This window comes from Callithrix jacchus, chromosome 13 (assembly GCF_049354715.1).
Source record: "Callithrix jacchus isolate 240 chromosome 13, calJac240_pri, whole genome shotgun sequence".
Taxonomy (NCBI): Eukaryota; Metazoa; Chordata; class Mammalia; order Primates; family Cebidae; genus Callithrix; species Callithrix jacchus.
The window spans coordinates 29,931,418-29,950,884 of NC_133514.1; the positions used below are offsets into that span (position 1 = coordinate 29,931,418).

At 41.3% G+C, this 19,467-nt stretch overlaps 1 long non-coding RNA gene and 1 pseudogene across 1 annotated transcript in view; one reads left to right on the top strand and one right to left on the bottom strand.

Moving 5' to 3' along the window:
• The window catches only part of LOC118146778 (uncharacterized), a 292,952-nt gene that overhangs the window by 23,891 nt on the left and 249,594 nt on the right, over positions 1 to 19,467 (bottom strand). The gene's annotated exons all lie outside the window — the stretch shown is intronic.
• LOC108587928 (ubiquitin-conjugating enzyme E2 variant 1-like) lies at positions 13 to 18,639 on the top strand (annotated as a pseudogene).

A 19,467-nucleotide genomic window follows, 5' to 3' on the forward strand; every position in this document is an offset into this window, starting at 1 on the left:
AAGACTGGAGTCATGCTGCTACAAGCCAAGAAACTAGTAGAAGCAAGTAGAGAGGCCCAGAACAGGTTCATCCCTGCTGCCTTCAGAGAGAGTATGGCTCTGCCAACACCTTCATCTACGACTTTCACCTTCAGAACTGTGAGACAATACATTTCTGTTGTGTAGGTCACCTAGTGTGTGGTACTTCATTATGGCAACTCAGCAAACCAATACAAAGGGCTTGGCATGGGGAATGATGAACAATTTCATTGTTTCAATGAAAATCTAAAGAATTGTCTTGTCCCTTACTAAGCTGTGAGATGTCATTGAATGAATTTTGCTCCGCAGCATAAGATGAAAGAAATGTCTCACTTATTTCCTTAGTCAGATTTATTCTGCTCCCTGTGCAACTGGTTTGGCAGGAACTTTAATGTTGTGATGTTTCTGCCTCTGCCCTCGAATCCCTGGGTTTGGGGAAGGTCTCTGGAATCTCACACCATCTAAAACCTTTGGAGACGGATTCTTTGGAGAGGGCCATGGAGAACAGAGCCTGCACCCACCTGGGCTTCTCATCAAGGCTGGCATCTTTGGCCTCTTCAAGGACACCTCAGAAGCATGCTCTTGTGAGGTCTGGCATCCCTCATGGTTAAGAAAGGTTTAGCTAAATCTTGCAATTCTTGGGACCTCCCCCACCGAAAAATCCTGTTCCTTTTCTAAGCTTGAGGGATAAAATCTTTCTCCTCTGTTGCTATAGCATTTCCCCTTTTCTCTCTCCAGGTACTCACATCTCTTTCTCCCTCTCCAGAGACATTGCTAACTTAGGCTTTGCAAAATCAAAACTAGAAAACTCTGTCTTTGTCTCGGCAACACAATCTCTTCTGAGGCTAAGAATGCAATAGTTGGATACTATCTTCCCTGGGGAAGGCAAAATTCAGTATGAACTAAACACAAATGAACATCAGTGGTACATGGTGTTGTTGTTCCCAATTATTCACTCCCCCTTTCTTCAAAGATTAGACACCCCCACCCCCACCCCCACATTGCTACGTGACTTGCTGTGCTCTCCCGTGGGAGAAACATCTATTCCCTGCCCCAGCTGATGTTGAACTTAGCCCTGCAACTTGCTTTGTTGATGGGATATGAGCAGATGCAACGTGATGCCCTGTCTGAGCAGAAGCTTTAAAAGCCACCGTGTTTCTACTAGTTCCCCCACTTTTTTCCTCTGCCATGAGAATATTATGTCCAAATACAGCCTGCTCCTTCAGCCTGGACTCCAGAAGAGGACATGTAGAACAGACCCACAGCCGACTTGCTTTTGTGCAGACCTGCTGTCTACAGCCAATCCACAGCTGACATGTAACACACACGAGAAACAAATCTTTGTTACTGTAAGCTACTGAGATCTGGGGTCTAGCATTGTTTGTAATCATAGTATAATCTAGTAAGAGCTTACTAGTAAAATGTCTAAATTATTATTTTTTCACTTAGAAAGGTCACTTCCCTTCTCTGAAGCTCATTTTTATTGCATGTGAAGTTGGCTTGGTTGGGCCATGTGGTACCTTAAGTCCTTTTCAGTTTGATTCTTCTAGGATTCTAAATCCATGTGCCCAGTTTCCTGCTTTATCCTGGACCCACAGTATTCACTGTGAAGGTGTCTGTGAATCTCCTGCCCTTTCCTCCCCCTTATAACCTTTTATTCTAACCCAAGTATCTATGACAAAACAGGGGGCCAATCATAGAGCAGAAAGAACAATGGCTTAGGATGCCTGCAGACTGAGTTCTGATTCTGGAAGCCAATTACTATTGTTTGGCCATTGGCAATTTTATCTATCTCCCTGAGCTGCTGTTTCTTATTTGTAAAACAGGGATGCTGGGATTGTAAGGATGAAATAAGCTAATACAAGTTTTGAATACAGGACTTCTCACATACTGTGTATTTAACAAAAGTTAATTGCCTTCTTTTTTCCAAATGTATTTTTAAATGTAATTTTTAAAAAACTTTTAGGCTCAGACATACCCGTGCAGGTTTGTTATATAGGTAAAGTAGTGTCATGAGTGTTTGTTGTACAGATTATTTCATCACCCGGGTACTAAGCCTCGCATCCAAGAGTTACTTTTTCTGACTGACTCCCTCCTCCCACCCTCCACCCTCAAGTAGGCCCCAGTGTGTGTTGTTCCCCTCTTTGTGTCCATGTGTTCTCATCATTTAGTTCCTGCTTATAAGTGAGAACACAAAATATTTGGTTTTCTGTTCCTGCATTAGTTTGCTAAGCATAATGGCATCCAACTGTAACCATGTTCCCACAAAGGACACAATCTCGTTCTTTCTTATGGCTGCATAGTATTCCATGGTGTACATGTACCTCATTTTCTTCATCCAGTCTATCATTGATGGGCAGTTAGATTGATTCCATGTCTTTGTTATTGTGAATAGTGCTGCAGCGAACATATGCATGTCTGTATCTTTATGGTAGAAAGATTTATATTCCTTTAGGTGCATACCAGTAATGGGATTGCTAGGTCAAATAGTATTTCTGTTTTTGGCTTTTTGAAGAATTACCATATTGCTCTCCACAATGAGTGAACTAATTTACACTCCCACCAACAGTGCATAAGCATCTTCTTTTCTCTGCAACCTCGCCAGCATCTGTTGTTTTCATAATAGCCATTCTGACTAGTGTGAGATGGTATCTCGCTGTGGTTTTGGTCTGCATTTCTATAATGGTCAGTAATGCTGAGCTTTTTTTCATATGCTTCTTGGCCACATGTATGTCTTCTGAAAAGTATCTCTTCATGTCCTTCTAAATGTCTTTGAGAGTTTCTTTATCCAAGAGGATTTGCAACTTCACGGGAACCAGTATCATAAGATAAAAGGAGCTTTCTGGTATCAGTGGCAGATAAGGAAGAGAATGCAGGAATTCCTGAGTCCTGTAAATTAAAGCCATGGAGAGTTGCCTCTGTGTCCTGGATGGAAGGCTGTTTGGTCTTGCGTAGTGGTGCTTAGGAGTAGGGATTAGGCTTCTTCTCAGAAAACTGCATCTTATTGACTTTTCAAATTATCCCCTGGATTCAGATTTTCATTTCTAACAGAAAGATATTATCCTGGTTGCCACACTGCTTTGTCCCACCCAGCTCACCTCTCACTTTGCTCCAAATAGATGTAGTATTTTCTTTGTTCATCAAAGCCACATCCAGATTCTGGGGCTTCCGCACCTTTTTCATAGCTTAAGCAACATCAGTACATCAATTGCTGCTCTCTAGGTCATAGAGGCATGTAACTGGAATCTTCAAATGCAACTTCTAGGTTCTGAGAAGGTTCCTCCAGTGACAATGCCAGTTCCGATGGCTAAAGCAAAAGTGGACTGAGACCTGAATATTTGGGCCAGTAAAAGAAAGAAGTGATGAAGGATGTTCTGTTTTACTTCACCAGTTTCAATTTTGTTGCAGAGGCAGTGAAGGGCTGTCTGAAGAGAGAACATTTGAAGCAAGCCCTAATGACATGGAGCAGCCGTGTGAATGTCTAGGGGGAGACTAATCCAGACAGAAGGAAAGAGCAAAGGCCTGAGCTGGGCACAGTCTTGGTGTGTTTGAGGGATAAAAAGTGGACCAGAGTGGCTCTAGGGGAGAGAATAAGCGGTGCGTGCTAGGAGGTTTGGGTGGAGAGGCAAGAGCAGTGGTGAGATCAGGGAGAGGCCATGGAAGAATGGGAAGCCCCTGAAGGTCATTTAGCAGCAAGTCATGGGGTCTCAGAGTAATCTCTGAGAAATTGAGCTATTGTCATAAATGAGAATAAATGGGGGTAGGGGAGCAGGACCCCAAGTGAATCTTGTGGTTCCAGATAAGAGATGATGGCAGCCTGGACCAGGATTTTAACAGTGAAAGTGGTGAGCAGTGACTGTCCTGATTCAGAGTGTATTTCAGAGCGGAACCAAAGAATGGGCTGATAGGTTGGGTAAAAGATATAAAAGAGAGGATCAATGCCGGACTTCTAGATTTTTATATTTAGACAGCTGGCAGATAGAAATGCCATTTGCTGAAATGGAGAAGAGTGAGGCAGAAAAAAATTTTGGCAGGAGAACTTCAAAAATTTCAGTTGGGACACATTATAGTTGAGTTATATATGCGTGTAGACTAGAGGTAGTCAAACTTTTTCTGTCAGGGTCATAGAGTCCCGTTATACACTCTTCTTTGATTTTTTTCCCTATCCTTTAAAAGTACAAAGACCTTTCTTAGCTCTTGGGCCATAAAGAAACAGACACCAGGCCACAGTGGAGCTGTAGTTTGTCAAACACCAATTTGGAGCTTGGTGGAGAAAGCAGGGATTGAGACATTTGGGCACAGAGGCTGACTTTAAAATCCCAGGACTGGATGAGCTCATGCAGGGAGAGAGATGAGCTAGTGGAAGGTATGACCACCTTAAAAACTCAGACAGGAAGAATGAGCTCAGTAAAGAATACTGAAGTTAGAGGAAAGGGAGTGTGCATTATTCAGATTTTATTATACACAGCAACAAACAGTCCCTGTAACTCAGTACCTTCTGAGAAAAAAGGTATATTTCTCACTCGAGTTACATGGTGGCTGCAGTCCTACTGTGAGTCTATTTCACATCTCCTTTCCAGACCCAGACTGAAAGAGACATGCCCATCAGAACAGTCTGCAGGGGAGGCAAAAGAGAGATGGCAGAACCAGGCAAGGACCCTAAAATACTCTCCTGGGACACAGCATATGTCACTTGCATTCACTTTTCATGATCCAGCTTGTGGTTGAGGGGAGGGGCAATTCTCTCACAGGGATAATCCGTGAATCTCTGGGAACAAGAATATAACGATCACAAAGAGTGTGGTATTCAGGAAGTCTAGAGCACCTAATAATTCAAGAAATGGGATGTGGTTCGCTAGATCAAATGCTATTTAGAAGTTGAGTAAGATGAGGTCAGAGCAGTGATGATTGGGTTTGAATTATAGAGATCTTTTGTTTCATCAAGTAAGTCATTCTTCTAGACTAGCTGTATTACTGTGTACTTTCTGTGCTGGATGCCCATAGCAGCAATACTGTCAGCCTGCCTCTATAAGAACAATTTCACTATTTCTGTACTCTCAAAATGGAGCTGATTCAAGATTGGTGACTTGTGGGCCCAATAATCCAATATATTTAGCAACAAATTTAGAAGGAAACCTGATTTTTAATTTTCCCAGTTGTAATTATATGCATTCTTGGAAAGGAATCTGTGGCTACACAAACAGCAATGATTATACCTTCTGACTCAATTAATTTAAGGGGTTTTCCAAAGAGGCATTGAATAGTAAGTTTGCACTTTGAGGAAGATTCTCTACACTCCTTTTTTTCCTACTAGTCAGATTTTCTGGGCCAACCCTCACAGTTCCCCCAGATTTACCTCTTTCTTTGAGAGGAATGTGTGCACAAGTTTGCAAAGTCGGGTGTGGGGACTGTGCTGGTGGAGCAATAGCAGTGGTGTTGAGCGGAAATGCAGATTCCCGGGTGTTTTCTCCTCTGCCTGCCTAAGGACAGCCGCAGGAGTCATTCTGATATTTGGCAAGGTACCTGAAAAACCTGAAATTTCTCCCGTGATCTATATCTACTTTGACATTTTAAAAGAATTGTTCTTTTAAAATATAAATCCTAACCCTTTGATTCTTTGTTTTTAGTTTAGAATATTGAAGTTGGTAAGTTGGGTTTTTCTAAATTTTTTTTCATTTTTTGAGACAGGGTCTTGCTCTGTTGCCCAGGCTGAGTGTAATGATGTGATCTTGGCTCACTGCAGCCTCAACTTTCTGGGCTCAAGCACCCCTCCCGCCTCTGTCTCCTAAGTAGCTGGGACTACCGGTGTGTACCGCCATGTCTAGCTAATTTTTATCTTTTTTGCAGAGATGGCTTTTCACCATATTGCCCAAACTGGTCTCTAACTCCTGGGCTCAAGCAATCTGCCTGTCTTGGCCTCCCAAAGTGATAGGATCACAGGCACGAGCCACCATATCCAGCTGGGAATATCTTAAAGGTATTTGGGTTTAACTATTTTTTTTTTAAATGAGAATCTCTACAACCCTGACCAGCTTAGCCCTTTTCTGCATGTATCTGGAGAGAAGGGCGCTCATTGTCTCACTACCCAAGGGACAAAACCAACCTTTAACTGATGGGACTCTCTAATTTTGAGGAAGTTCTTTCTGATGTTTAATTAAAACTTGCTTTCTTGCAACTTCCACTATTAATCCATGCTGGGGATAATACAGTTGTGGCATAATAAGAAATATATCTAGTGTTTGTCTCTGGTTCCTAGCACAGAGGTTCTAAAACCAAACCAAAACAAAAACCCTGGGTACTTCTTCCTGAGAGATAGGAGTGTCTTTTCTTATTTGTAATGAGAGCCCCTTTCTATCAAATCTGAGTTCAAGCTAATGAGATGAACCCCCAGAGTGGAACCCCTAGATAGCTTCAGGATGGGGTTAGTCAAACATAACGCCATTATTTGAGGGTTAGAAATTTCAGCTTTTGTCCCCAACCTATGGGGAGGGAAGAGGCAGTGGAGATTGAATTCAATCACCAATGGTCAATGAGTTAATCCATCAAGCCTATGTAATGAAACCTTGGTAAAATCTAAATGGGAGCTTCCGTGTTGGTAAACACATCCACATGCCAGGAGAGAGGCACGCCTCAGCTCCAAAGAGGCAGAGGCTCTCACGCTCAGGGCATTGTTGGACTTCACCTAATGCACCTCTTCATCTGGCTGTTCATTCTCAATAAACTATAGTTCTAAGTGTGGCATTTTCCTGAGTTCTGAGTTGTTCTAGCATATTAAGGAAATGTGGCATGGGGAAGGGAGCAGGTAGCATGCTACAAATCCTGGAATTTGTAGCAAAGTCAGACAGAAATTTGAGTGACCTGGAACCCAGGTCACTTATAACTGATGTCTTTAGGGAGAGCAGTCTGTGGGACTGAGCCCCTTCAATTTGTGGGATCTGAGGCTAACTCCAGATAGTGTCAGAATTAAATTGAATTGTTGGATACCCAGTTGCTGTCTGGAGAATCAGAGATCAGGATAAATCTGCTCCACCATTTACATGAGAATCTTCTGAATATTCTTAGTTCTCTCTCTTAGAGGACTCTCTTAGGTTGGATGTCAGTTGTACTTCAAACTCACATGGGAGGTAATTGACCATACGCTCATCACTGCAATGAGGTATCACACTGAACCAAGAATTCTGGTAAATGACATTTTCTCCCTTTCCTTACACATCCAGTGATATTGAACATCTTATAGTTTGGATCCCTGGATACCTTCATGGCAGACGCACTCCTTACTCCAGCTCTGGATCTTACCAGTTCCCTCGTTCCTCTCAGCCTTCTCCCTCACTCATCAGAAGCTCACATTTGCCAAAGACTATCTTGAAATATTATATTTAAGATTCAGCTCACTTCTCTTGATATGGCCTGATAAGGACACTTTGTGTGCCCTAGGAAGTTAATAATTAATAGTCATTAGTTAATAATTTTATATTCCTTCAAATGGATATGCTCTCAATATTTGCCTAACTGTGACTTGGGGTCAAGCAGGGAAGACTGGCTCACGGAGGCTCTGGTCCTCTTCTCTACTGCTCCAATCAGTTCAGCTCTCGCTCAGTCCCGCATAACTTACTAGCAAACATTAATTCTACTATAGATAACTGCACCCACCTCCTTGTAAGCCATTTAGTGACCCTCAACTATAACTCAAATATATCCTCAGAGACTCAGCCTTCACTGCAATGAGCATATCAGAAAGTATCACATTCAACCAAGAATTCAAGAAAATGACATTTTTTCCCTCTCTTTTTACATATAATGAAATGGAGCATCTTATAGTTTGGATTTCTGAGCACTTGCATGGTAGAGACATCCCTAAATCCAGCTCTGGATCTGACCAATTATTTCTTGTGTTCTGGGTTACTACATTGATTGCATCCATTTAAAAAAATCCTATCACAGTGCAGCTCTTCCAAGAGCACGCTTAACTTAAAAACAGATGTTTTCCCCCCACAGGGACTCCTAAGCCAGTCTTCCTCATTCTGTATTTATACAACTGACTTTTGTGGGCCTAAATACAGAATTTTTCATTTAGCCTAGTTGCCTTTGACTCTGTAAGAGTCAATAGACCATTTTAATTTATTCAAATATATTATCGTAGGATAGTAGGCACTTTTGCATTATATGATCGACAAAGACTTGGAGGTGGGAATTTAGTTTTTGTTTTTGCTTTTGTTTTTTTGAGACAGAGTCTCGCTCTGTCGCCCAGGGTGGAGTGCAACAGCGCAATCTCGGCCTACTGCAACCTCTGCCTCCTGGGTTCAAATGATTCTCCTGCCTCAGTCTCCCAAGTAGCTGGGACTACAGGCACCCACCACCATGCCTGGCTAATTTTTCATATTTTTAATAGAGACAGAGTTTCATCATGTTGATCAGACTGGTCTCAAATGCCTGACCTCAAATGAACCACCCACTTCTATCTCCCAAAGTGCTGAGATTACAGGCATGAGCCACTGTGCCCAGCCAAGGAGGCGGGAATTTAAATACTATCCCATATTAGGGAAATGTTTGTGCTATCCAAACAGTAGTCACTAGCCACATAAAGATTGTGATCACCTTAAATGTAGCTAGTTTAAATTGAGATGTGCTGTAAGTATAAAGTATACACTGGATTTTACAGACTGAGTACAAAGAAAACAGAATATAAAGTATCATATTAATAACTTTTGAAAACGACTGATGTCCTAAAGTGATAATATGTTGGGTATATTGAGTTCAATAAAATCTATTATTAAAAATAATTTTACTTTTTCTTTTTACTTGTTAAAATGTAGCTAGTAGGAAATTTAAAATTTTACTTGTAGCTCACATTTCTGGTTTGCCTAATATTTCTATTGGACAGCATTTCTCTAGAAGTTGATGTGACCCCTACCTCCCCTCTATTGTAATTGGATAATTAGAGCAAGCTTGCATTGTGCCAGAGGCAGTGGAAATTTTGACACAGGCCCAGTGTATTGGCATGTGAATCAAGGCGGGAGAGGAAGGTAGTCTTGGCAGCCAGAGAGCAGCATGATGCCAAGTGTGTAGGAGGCTTGAAGAAAGGGCAAGAGACAGGAGAAAACGTCTAGCAAGGCAAAGAGAGAACATGAAAATTAACAGTTTTCTATAATTCCCATATAATATGTTATCCTTGCTGATTTCTTGGTTGAATGTGAGTTTTTCCATCATGCTCACACCACAATTTACTCCCAAGTCTTCTCCATTTGGAAAAGCTAGCCTGGTACCTCGTTAACTATTCCTGCCCATCCTTCACCAGCAGAGGGAGAAAAGAGGGGCTGGAGATGTACGACCTGTCCTATCCCTCCCTTCAGCTATTCTCCACTGAAACCTTCTCTTCTTTTAGCATCAGTAAAATATTTCCCAGATAGTCCTTTGCTGTGGTACTGCCAATTCTACAATTTCTGGTCCTCAAATATTATTTATCATGTAAATGCAAAAGTAACATTTTTTCAAGATTCTTTTTCTGCCTTAACAGTATCTTTGGCTTTGATTTTGAAGGAGAGACCTTTCCTCTGGGAGGCAGCTGGAGTCAGCCCCAGGCAGAGTCAACATGCAGCATTTGTGTGATGAATGCGTGTCTGAGCATGCCATCTCTTACAAACAAAGAAACAAAAAACCTAGCTAAAGACTGGGTATGGTGGCTTATGCCTACAATCCCAGCACTTTGGGAGGCTGAGGCAGGAGGATCATACTCCTTGAGGCCAGGAGTATGAAACTAGCCTGGGCAACATAGCAAGACCTGATCTCTTCAAAAAATAAAAATGAAAAGTAAAAGAGGTTTTACATTGGGAGCCATGAGGATACAGGTGGCTCCTAAACATTGTTTGTTAGCTACATGTGGCGGGACATGGCTGTAGTCTTAGCTATTTGGGATGCTGAGGAGGTGGGATTGCTTGATCCCAGGAGATTGAGGCTACAGTGAGCCAGAATTACACACTGTACCCCGGCCTGGGTGACAGAACAAGATCCTATCTTTGAAACAAAACGAAGCAAAACAAAACACGTAGCTAATCACCAGTATCTGTAACTCTGTGTTGCATTTTTTTTTTTTTTACTACACACTGGGAAGAAGATATATATTGCATTTTTAATGTATGAAAGCAACCAGGTAGGCATTCACACTAAATGGCATGTTAATTCCCATGCAAACAGGAGGTGTTAGACCCTCTCAAGATAGCAGTCATGAGCATGGCAGAGGTTGGCAGCCTGAGGATAAAGGTGGCTCTCAGACGTAATTTGTTTGGCTCTTGCAATGTTTCAGGAAATTAAGCCAACCTTGGAAAATCAGAACATCTCACATAAAACTTCAGAGTTTGCGCTTCCCTTGAAATCTCGCAAGATAACCCTGGGTCTGTGTTCCCTAGGGAAAAAGGCTGGTGTGCAATCACAATAGCCCCATTATCCTGGGCCTGTGATCTTTGCTGCCAGATCCCTTGGCATGTGTGCAGATGTCACCAAATTTACATACTGAAGTTGTCTAGCCAGTTCATGAGTCATCTGTTGCCACTACCCTTTGATCCTCCTGATGGAAAGCCAGGACAGAGTACACCCTCAAGACTGTGGCATGATGCAGGTTTCTTCATGATGGTTTTATTGCCAGGGAGGTAAAACAGCCAGGTGAAGGTGGCAATTCTAGAAGGGAATATTCATTAGGGTCCTGAATGCTGCATCCAACTGGATATGTTTCCAACAGGAGGAGCAGGAAGAGTAGGAGGACAAAGCATGGAGTTGGGTAAGGAGAAGTCTCACTCATATTTCAAGTTCACTGTCATTCTCTTCTGCTGCCTACCCAGTGGAGCTATGAACAAGGAAAGCTATTCAGCCACTCACCCAAAGCCATGCAATTATCTTGGTTTACTTACAATAGTAGACTTAACCATTTGCAAGGATGCATTTTTCCTACTACTAACAACAAGAACAAAAGACAGGGTAGTAATAGCCTGAGGTCTGTGTGAGAGCAAGTAGTTTGCACAAAGGCTCGCTGCCTACCAGGTAGATGAACGGGGACATGGGTCTCAGAGTGAGAAAGGGAAATCAAATCATGCCCCATGTGCTCACATATTCCCAAGCCCAAAGAGCAGGTTAGTATTGTACCATTTATATTGCAGCCTGGGGCAGGATATTGAGAAAAGTCTTCCTCGTTTAAGAAGCCATCCTATGGCATCCCACATTCTTGGCTTTTATTTTGAAGTAACTGAATTTAAAAAAAAAAATAGTAGAAAAGAGACAGTAACCCAAGCATGACAGCAACTTCTTTTTAAAAAGCAAATTAGGTAAAAAGATAGGGCTTATGAAAGACCTAATGGGCGGGCACAGTGGCTCACCCCTGTAATCCTAGCACTTTGGGAGGCTGAGGCAGGTAGATCACTTGAGCACAGGAGTTCGAGATCAGCCTGCTCAATATGGTGAAACCTCATCCCTAAAAAAGATATAAAAATTATTAGTACATAGTGGTACATGTCTGTGGTCCCAACTACTCTGGAGGCTGAGGTGGGAGGATCACCTGAATCCGGGTGGTCAAGGTTGCAGTGAGACAAGATTGTGCCACTGCACTCCAGTATGGGTGACAGAATAAGACCCTGTCTCAAAAAAAAGAAAAAAAAGGAAAAGAAAGACCTAAGTTTTCTTCACATTCCTGTGGTAGAATCTAGATAGCTTTTATAAACTTGAGTCTACTCTAGTTGCTGTTTTTGGCCTAGTTTCCTTTTGGACCAAGAAAAGAGTTTTGAAAGCCCCTCAGCACATGATGTGTTTTCTCTCCTGAGCAATTTCTAATTCAGGATGCCAATTTTAGCCACACTGGGCAGGTTGGTGAAGGAGGGTCAGGTCTCACATGTTCTGTAATGACCAGTTTGTATTGTGGGCCAAGCTGAACCCTTTTAAATTACCATGCCCCTAGCTAAGATCTAGTTTCCCACTGACAGTAATCATAGTGTGAGCTGGTCGTGAAGTCATATGTGTGTTTGCCTTTTTGTTTAGAGTAGGAATGAGACTGAAAGAAAGACCAGTTCAAAACTGAGAGATGGACTAAAATTTGACTTACATTTTATTTCAAATGTGTTCAGTGCTTTTCTCCTGAATTTGAAATCTGATCAATGCAAATCAGTGAACAACAAACAAATGGAAATGGCTGTGCCTGACTCATTACGAGAACTATCCCAGTCCTTTCATTCTCAAAATTTCTCTTCCCTGTTTTCCTTGTCCTGAGTCCAATCCACAGGGATGGCTCCAAATTCACATCTCTCACTGCAGCCTTTGGTTCTGAAAGGACTGGATGTTTTTTCCTTTGGGGCACTCCACGGGCATTCGGATATCATAACCCCATGATAGCCTTTGCATTGCTCTGTAAGTTTCATGGCGTTGCTTATCTTTGAACTTGCGTATTGAGAAACACTCTTTGACCACACCATAACCAGGCTCCTCTAAGCTCTCTTCTTTACTAGACCTCAACTTTGACCTATAGACTTGAACAAGCACGAACATAATTTTTGACAGTTCAAAGCCTCGTCCCTAAGATGGCCCCAGATCCTTAATGTGACTACCTGAGAAGACTTGAGGCTGTCAAAGGAATTTACTATTGGTTGCAGCCATTACCTGAAGGTAGGGCCCCTGTCTCCCAGGCTTTTTGGAAGGATGAGAGCCTAACTTCAATCAGAGTCAGTGAGTAACCCCAGACAGGTTTCATGTGAACCAACCCCCTCTCCTACCTTTTGTAATTTTTCACTTCCTTGACTCTATTGAGAAACACCCTGTCTCCCTCCCCAGTCCTTCCTTCTCTTTTTAAAATGCCTGGTCAACTTTGCACAAATCACAATTGAAGTCACTTCATGCTGGACTATTTTTCCTGTTGCAATAGCATACTACTACTAGAAGCTATCCTTGTCACTTTCACTAGTGTCCAGCTTTATCTTCGACAGTATACACTGTCTGCCTAACTAAACACCAAGCTCACTGAGTATATCTTTCACTTTTTGTGGTGGCCATGGCTCTCTGCACAGTGCTATGCCCATGTAATGTTCTCAGAAACAATCTACTCTGCTAGAGAAATGGCACAGCAATCGATTTGGGGCATACAATCTGCACAAACGGTGATTATCTTTGTTCTTGTTGTAGGATAAGTCAAGGAACTGGGAGATTCATTCAAACTACGTCACACTCAAAATACCACATTTTTCTGGACAGGTCTAAATCCACAACTCGGGTAAATCACATCCTCCATGAGCTTGTATTTTGCGCTTTCTTGGTTCTATGTTCCCTTAACTGTACACCCTATACATACACACTCAACACATACACACATGCACATACACAAGTGGGTGCACACATACATATGTACATATGCATATATATGTGCATGCATGCACACACATGTGCACACACATACACACAATATATATGTACACACCTCCACACATGTATATGCACATGCATAAATGTGCACACATACACATATACATGTGTATGCACCGACACACATGCACACATGATACACACATGTGCACACATGAACATATACACACATGCACATGCACACACAGATATTGTGATTTCCCCTTCTGTTTTGCTACTATGTTTGCCCTCATTCTCATCTCTGGAAATATTCAATGTTATAAAAGCTAAACTCAGTACTAAAATTCAAACCCATGAGGTGATACTTCTCAGGAATCACAATTTTAAGGAGTGGATTATTAAGGTGAAAAAATTATTTTTCAGTATTTTAACTAAACAGATGTCAACAATTCAAGAGCACCAAGACCTCGCACATTGTACAGACTTTTTTACCTTTTAAATGAATATAAATTTTGTAAGTATTTGAGGAGCCAAGAAAGGAGAGATCTTTTGGGAAGGGAAGGTCTATTATGTCATGCTCTTAGAGCAATCTAGGCTGTCTGGTGCATTCTGAACAATGGAGGCAATTGAAGAGTTCAAATGAGTAGGTGATTCGTTACGTCTTTACAAGGCATCTCCTGGAAACCTGCAGCACTAGAGTTTCAGTGGGTCCTAAGACTTCCTTCCTCTGGCACAATCTTCCCATCATGATGGGCCCTGGTTCAAGATCTTTACATTACACATGCCCAGGCAACTTTTGAATCTATTCTCAGTGTCTTTAAAAAAAATAATAAATTTGATTTAAAGAGGAATTTTCACCTCCCTGCCACTGCCACCTGTATTAGAATTCTGTAGAGGGACAGAATAGGATAGATGCATATATACGAAGGGGAGTTTATTAAGGAGTACTGACTCACACAGTCACAAGATGAAGTCCCACAATAGGCTGCCTGCAAGCTGAGGCACAAGGAAGCCAGTCTGAATCCCAAAACCTCAAAAGTAGGGAAGCTGACAGTGCAGTCTTCAGTCTGTGGCCAAAGGCCTGAGAGCCCCTGGCAAACCACTGGTGTGGGTCCAAGAATCCAAAAGCTGAAGAATTTGGAGTCTGATGTTTGAGGGCAGGAAGCATCCAGCACAGGAGAAAGATGAAGGCTGGAAGACTCAGCAAGTCAGCTTCTTCCACCTTCTTCTGCCTGCTTTATTCTAGCTGTGCTGGCAGCTGATTAGATGGTGCCCATCCAGATTGAGGGTGGGTCTGTCTCTCCCAGTCCACTGACTCAAATGTTAATCTCCTTTGGCAACACCCTCACAGACACACCCAAGAACAATACTTTGCATCCTTCAGTCCAATCAGGTTGACACTAAATCTTAACCATCACTTTACCACACACACACACACACACACACACACACACACACACACACACAAAATCTGCTATTACTTTAATATGCTTTTTATGGACTGAATTGTGACCCCCTCCAAATTCATACATTGGCATCCTACCTCTCAGTACTTCAGAATGTGACTATGTTTGGTGATAGGGCCTTTATAAAGGTAATTAATGTAAAGTGAGGTCATATGTGTGGACCAAATCCAAACATGACTGGTATCCTTGAGAAGAGGAGATTAGGACACAGACACACACACAAAACAAAGATCCCATGAAGATGCAAGAAGACGTGGCCGTCTACATGCCAAGGAGAGAGGCCTCAGAGAAAACAACCCTGCAAACACCTTGATCTTGGACTTCTACCCTTCAGAAGGGAGAAAGTAAGTTTCTGTTGTTCAAGTCACCTAATATGTGGTACTTTGTTATAGCTGCCCCAGCAAACTGATACAGCTCTTCATCATTTTCTCCACACCTCTGAAAAAAGCATTAATTTTGCAGGTCAAACCTACTCTGTGAATGGACATATCCAAAGCCATGAGGCTAAACAGGGATTCTAATGATCGGGTTTTAAAATATTTTACACAACACTTTTTTTTCCCATTCTATGTTTATAAAAATCATTTGAAACAATAAACTTTATTCCTGTGGAACTACAGTTCTCAATTCCACCTTCATATTGCAATCAACTAGGGTGATTGGAGAAAGGAGGGTTCTGATGTCTGGTTTCCATCTTCAGAATTTCTGAATGATTGGCATCTGTTGGGCACCAGTACCCCACCCAGGTCATTCTCATGTGCAGCTAGGGGTAAGAAAAATGGCTCTAAATAATCAACTGACTAGAAAAAACCCTGAGAATTTAAAGTTTGCAAAGAGCATTATTCTGTTTCATCTTTTAAAAGACTTGGACTTCATAAATCATGGTCTACTGACCCACTGATATGAAATATACTTCTAACTCCAATGATCTTTCCACCCTGTCCAGTGCCCCCATTGTTAGAAAGTGGATATTGCATTATGCAATGAGAACAGATACTGCTTAGCAGTTTCATCACCATTGATCGAGGCAAGTTACAAAATGGCAGGGAGAGTTTTAGGGGGCATTTAAAACGCTTCGAGTTTCAGGGAAGCATCTATGCCGAGAAGAAACTCCATTCTGTTAGGGGTGTTCTGTATCCCACATCACTCTAATTAGCGGCTTAGCAACACAAGCCCTGTAAAGAACTGGCCTCATTTGGTGGGGCAGCATTGAGAGCCAGTTCTCTGGAATTTGGCAGCAAGCGAAACCGCTATGAGTGCCAATTAGTTGGAGTTGCCTTCAACCCCTTGCTACTTAGTAGTGGCTTTTTAATTTGTGTTGGGTTTTCATTAAAGATCGATCTGACTCTGTGGATTTCTAATGTCCGTTTATTTGGTAAGTCAATCCCAGCCTGGCAGTGTCACGTAACACAAAATGTTAATTAAAAAAAAAAAAAAAGCCCAAACTAAAATTGATTTTCAAAACGCAGCTCTCTCATTCCAGAAGAGAAAGAAAAATATAAAAAATAAAAAGAGAATGGTGGAGTGAAATGCAAGACCCTCCCTCCAGGCTGCGGAAGACCCGAGGAGCGGAGAGGCATGGCCAGAAGAGGAAGAGAATGAAAGGGCAAAAATCTTAATGCTGTCTTTTTTTCTACAATAGTTTTGGGGTTAGTTTCTTGGGTCTTTTATAAAAGTCACGTAAGCAAGGGGTAGTCTGGCTGGTGAAAAAGAAAGGAGCTGTTAAAATAGTACATTCAAGCTGCATCTTAACCTTCCAGGTTGGAAGAAATTGCTTAACAGGCCTCTTGAATATTGTGATGGGCTAGGCGTATGACCTTCCCAGCCAATCAGATGGAGCCTCTCTGGGGCCGTTCCAGATGACTTGAAAACAGCTCCTCTGGATCTCTACTCTTTCTTCCAGCTCACGAAGCATCCTGACTGTAATTTCTGGCAGGAGCTAATAAAGAAAGCTCCTGCTAACAACCTCATTGATAACTTGCCTCAAGTGGGACCATTCTTCCATTTGTTAGGGCCAAGGTTGTTTCGGCTGTGGCAAACTGGATGGCTTGGAGTTGATAATTAAAGAGGAGTTGTACCACCTGCCAACATGGCCAAAGGCACAAAGAAGTTAAAAACCCACAGCCTAATCCTCTAAGGGCTGGGTAGTGTTTTGTTTAAATGGTTCATGCACTTAGAACTTGAAAAGTCCTGCTCCCTATAGTGGTTCTATAGTGTCTATTAATGCCAGCCTTACTATGCATGTTACATATGTAATATATATGTGAGATTATTTAGATATGTGTATTATATCACAATAAGTTGAGATATTGTATATATGTTTGAAAAATCAACAATAGTGTTTTTTAATGACAGCCTTTTAAGGACGATATATTTTATATGTATTATATATGTGCAAGATTATATATGTGTATTAAATCACAATAATATATATGTATTTGAAAAATTAAGAATAGTGTCTGTTAATACCAGGACTTATTACTTATGTGTCTGTGTTTGTGTGTATGTGTATATGTGTGTGTGTGTGTGTGTGTGTATATATACCAACTTGAAAAGTCCTGCTCCCATGGATTCAACAATAGTGTCTGGTAAACACCAGGTTAACTGGGATTCTGGGTGGAGGGGTTGAAGGTGTCATGGTTAGATTTCCTGGCTAACTCTTAATTCACTAGAAAATGCCTGTTAATGTCATCCTTCTTATTTATATACATACTTAATATACCTTTATGTATATACAACTCTATCTATACATCTCTATCCATCTGTCTATCTACCTATCTATTACCTACCTACCTACCTACTACTTCTGCCTTCTGAAGCATAACTCGATGAATAAAACTGAACCTTTATTTAGCCAGGACCTTGTAGCTTTTTAGGTTAATTCTACTCATCAGCTCTTAGGACAGGAATAAAGAATGTCAAAAGTTGATGGATAGAGCCTGGAAGTTATTTTTTGTCCTAAAATACTGACAAAACTTTGTTTTCTAGTTATTTTTCTCTTCCTTCCAAAATGAGAACACCACAAAACAAACAAAATATAAAGCTCAATCACAGCCACAGGCAGTCGAGCAGCATGGCTGGCTGAGCTGCAGTAATTGGAGGATTTGCTGCATTTGTTTCTCTCAATGGCTTTTGTCATTTAGCTGCTGGATTGTTTTCTCATTTCTCATTTCTGCATGCTCCAAAGTGTGGACTTACATGTGCTTATCTTAAAGCAGCACCAAATTCTTAAAGAATCAGCTTTGCTACCAGCCTATGACTTTTTCTTCGTCCCTAAAAAAGTTGGGGAAAGAGGAAGGAAGTAGGAGTTCTTGTATCTCATTTCAGCTCTATGAACATTCACCCCATTGGTGACCTTACTCACTCTCATGGTTTTAAATACCATTTCCATGAACACTGATGCAAGATGGCAGCCACTGGCTCAGGAATAAAAGTGCCTTGAAATCTCTGACTCTTACAAGAACTCAAAGAAGACCAGAAAAGAAGAAACGATGGCACAGTTAGCTTGGGGTCTAGAAGATAAAGAAAACATAATACAAGATGAACAAGGATAATCATTGGGCTTCCAAGTACAATTTATGAAAACTGAATATACAGCCTTAAAATGGAATGTGGACCCAAATCCCCAGAAGCACCCCCAGTTTATAAGATTTGAAACAAAATCAATATGAATATAATTAATAGTGCTAATAGAATAGTAAATCCAAGAGCCATATCAGTGCTAGCAAAATGGCAGAATTCATATTGCATTAGAGTTATTCTGTAAGAGCTTTGGTACCTAATGATATCTAAAGAAAATATGAAACTCTCCCAACCACCAGAATGACAGTATTAAAGAAATTAAAAAGAAAAAACATGTCTTCCCCTTCCCTCATTTGATTTCATCAATCTTTTTTTTTTTTGAGACGGAGTTTCGCTCTTGTTACCCAGGCTGGAGTGCAATTGCGTGATCTCGGCTCACCGCAACCCCCGCCTCCTGGGTTCAGGCAATTCTCCTGCCTCAGCCTCCCAAGTAGCTGGGATTACAGGCACACACCACCACGCCCAGCTAATTTTTTGTATTTTTAGTAGAGATGGGGTTTCACCATGTTGACCAGGATGGTCTCGATCTCTCAACCTAGTGATCCACCTGTCTCAGCCTCCCAAAGATTTCATCAATCTTTATTCTCTACAGTAGTAAGTTTTCTAGACATATCTAGACATATGTAGACTTCAAACTATAGAGAAGAAAACTCTCATTCAAAGGCAATTTATCTTACGACACTGTAAACGATACCAACTTTTGTCTATTTGAAATATATAAATTATCTAGAACAAAAATTAAAATAGATACATGCATACATACATACCATTATAAAATTACTTTAGACAAATTACATTTATTTTTTTTATTTTTTTAAGAAATGGGATCTTGCTCTGTTGCCCAGGCTAGAGTGCAGGGGTATGATCATAGCTCACTGCATCTTCTGCTTCCTGGGCTCAAGCAATCCTCCTGCTTTGGCTTCCCAAAGTGCTGGGATTATAGGCATGAGGTACCATGTTCGGTCACAAATTAAATTTAATAGTTTATTTGAGCAAAGAACAATTAATGAATTGGCAGCACTCAAAACCAGAAGAGCTCCAGAGAGTGCTACCTAGCTGTGTTAGCAGTGAG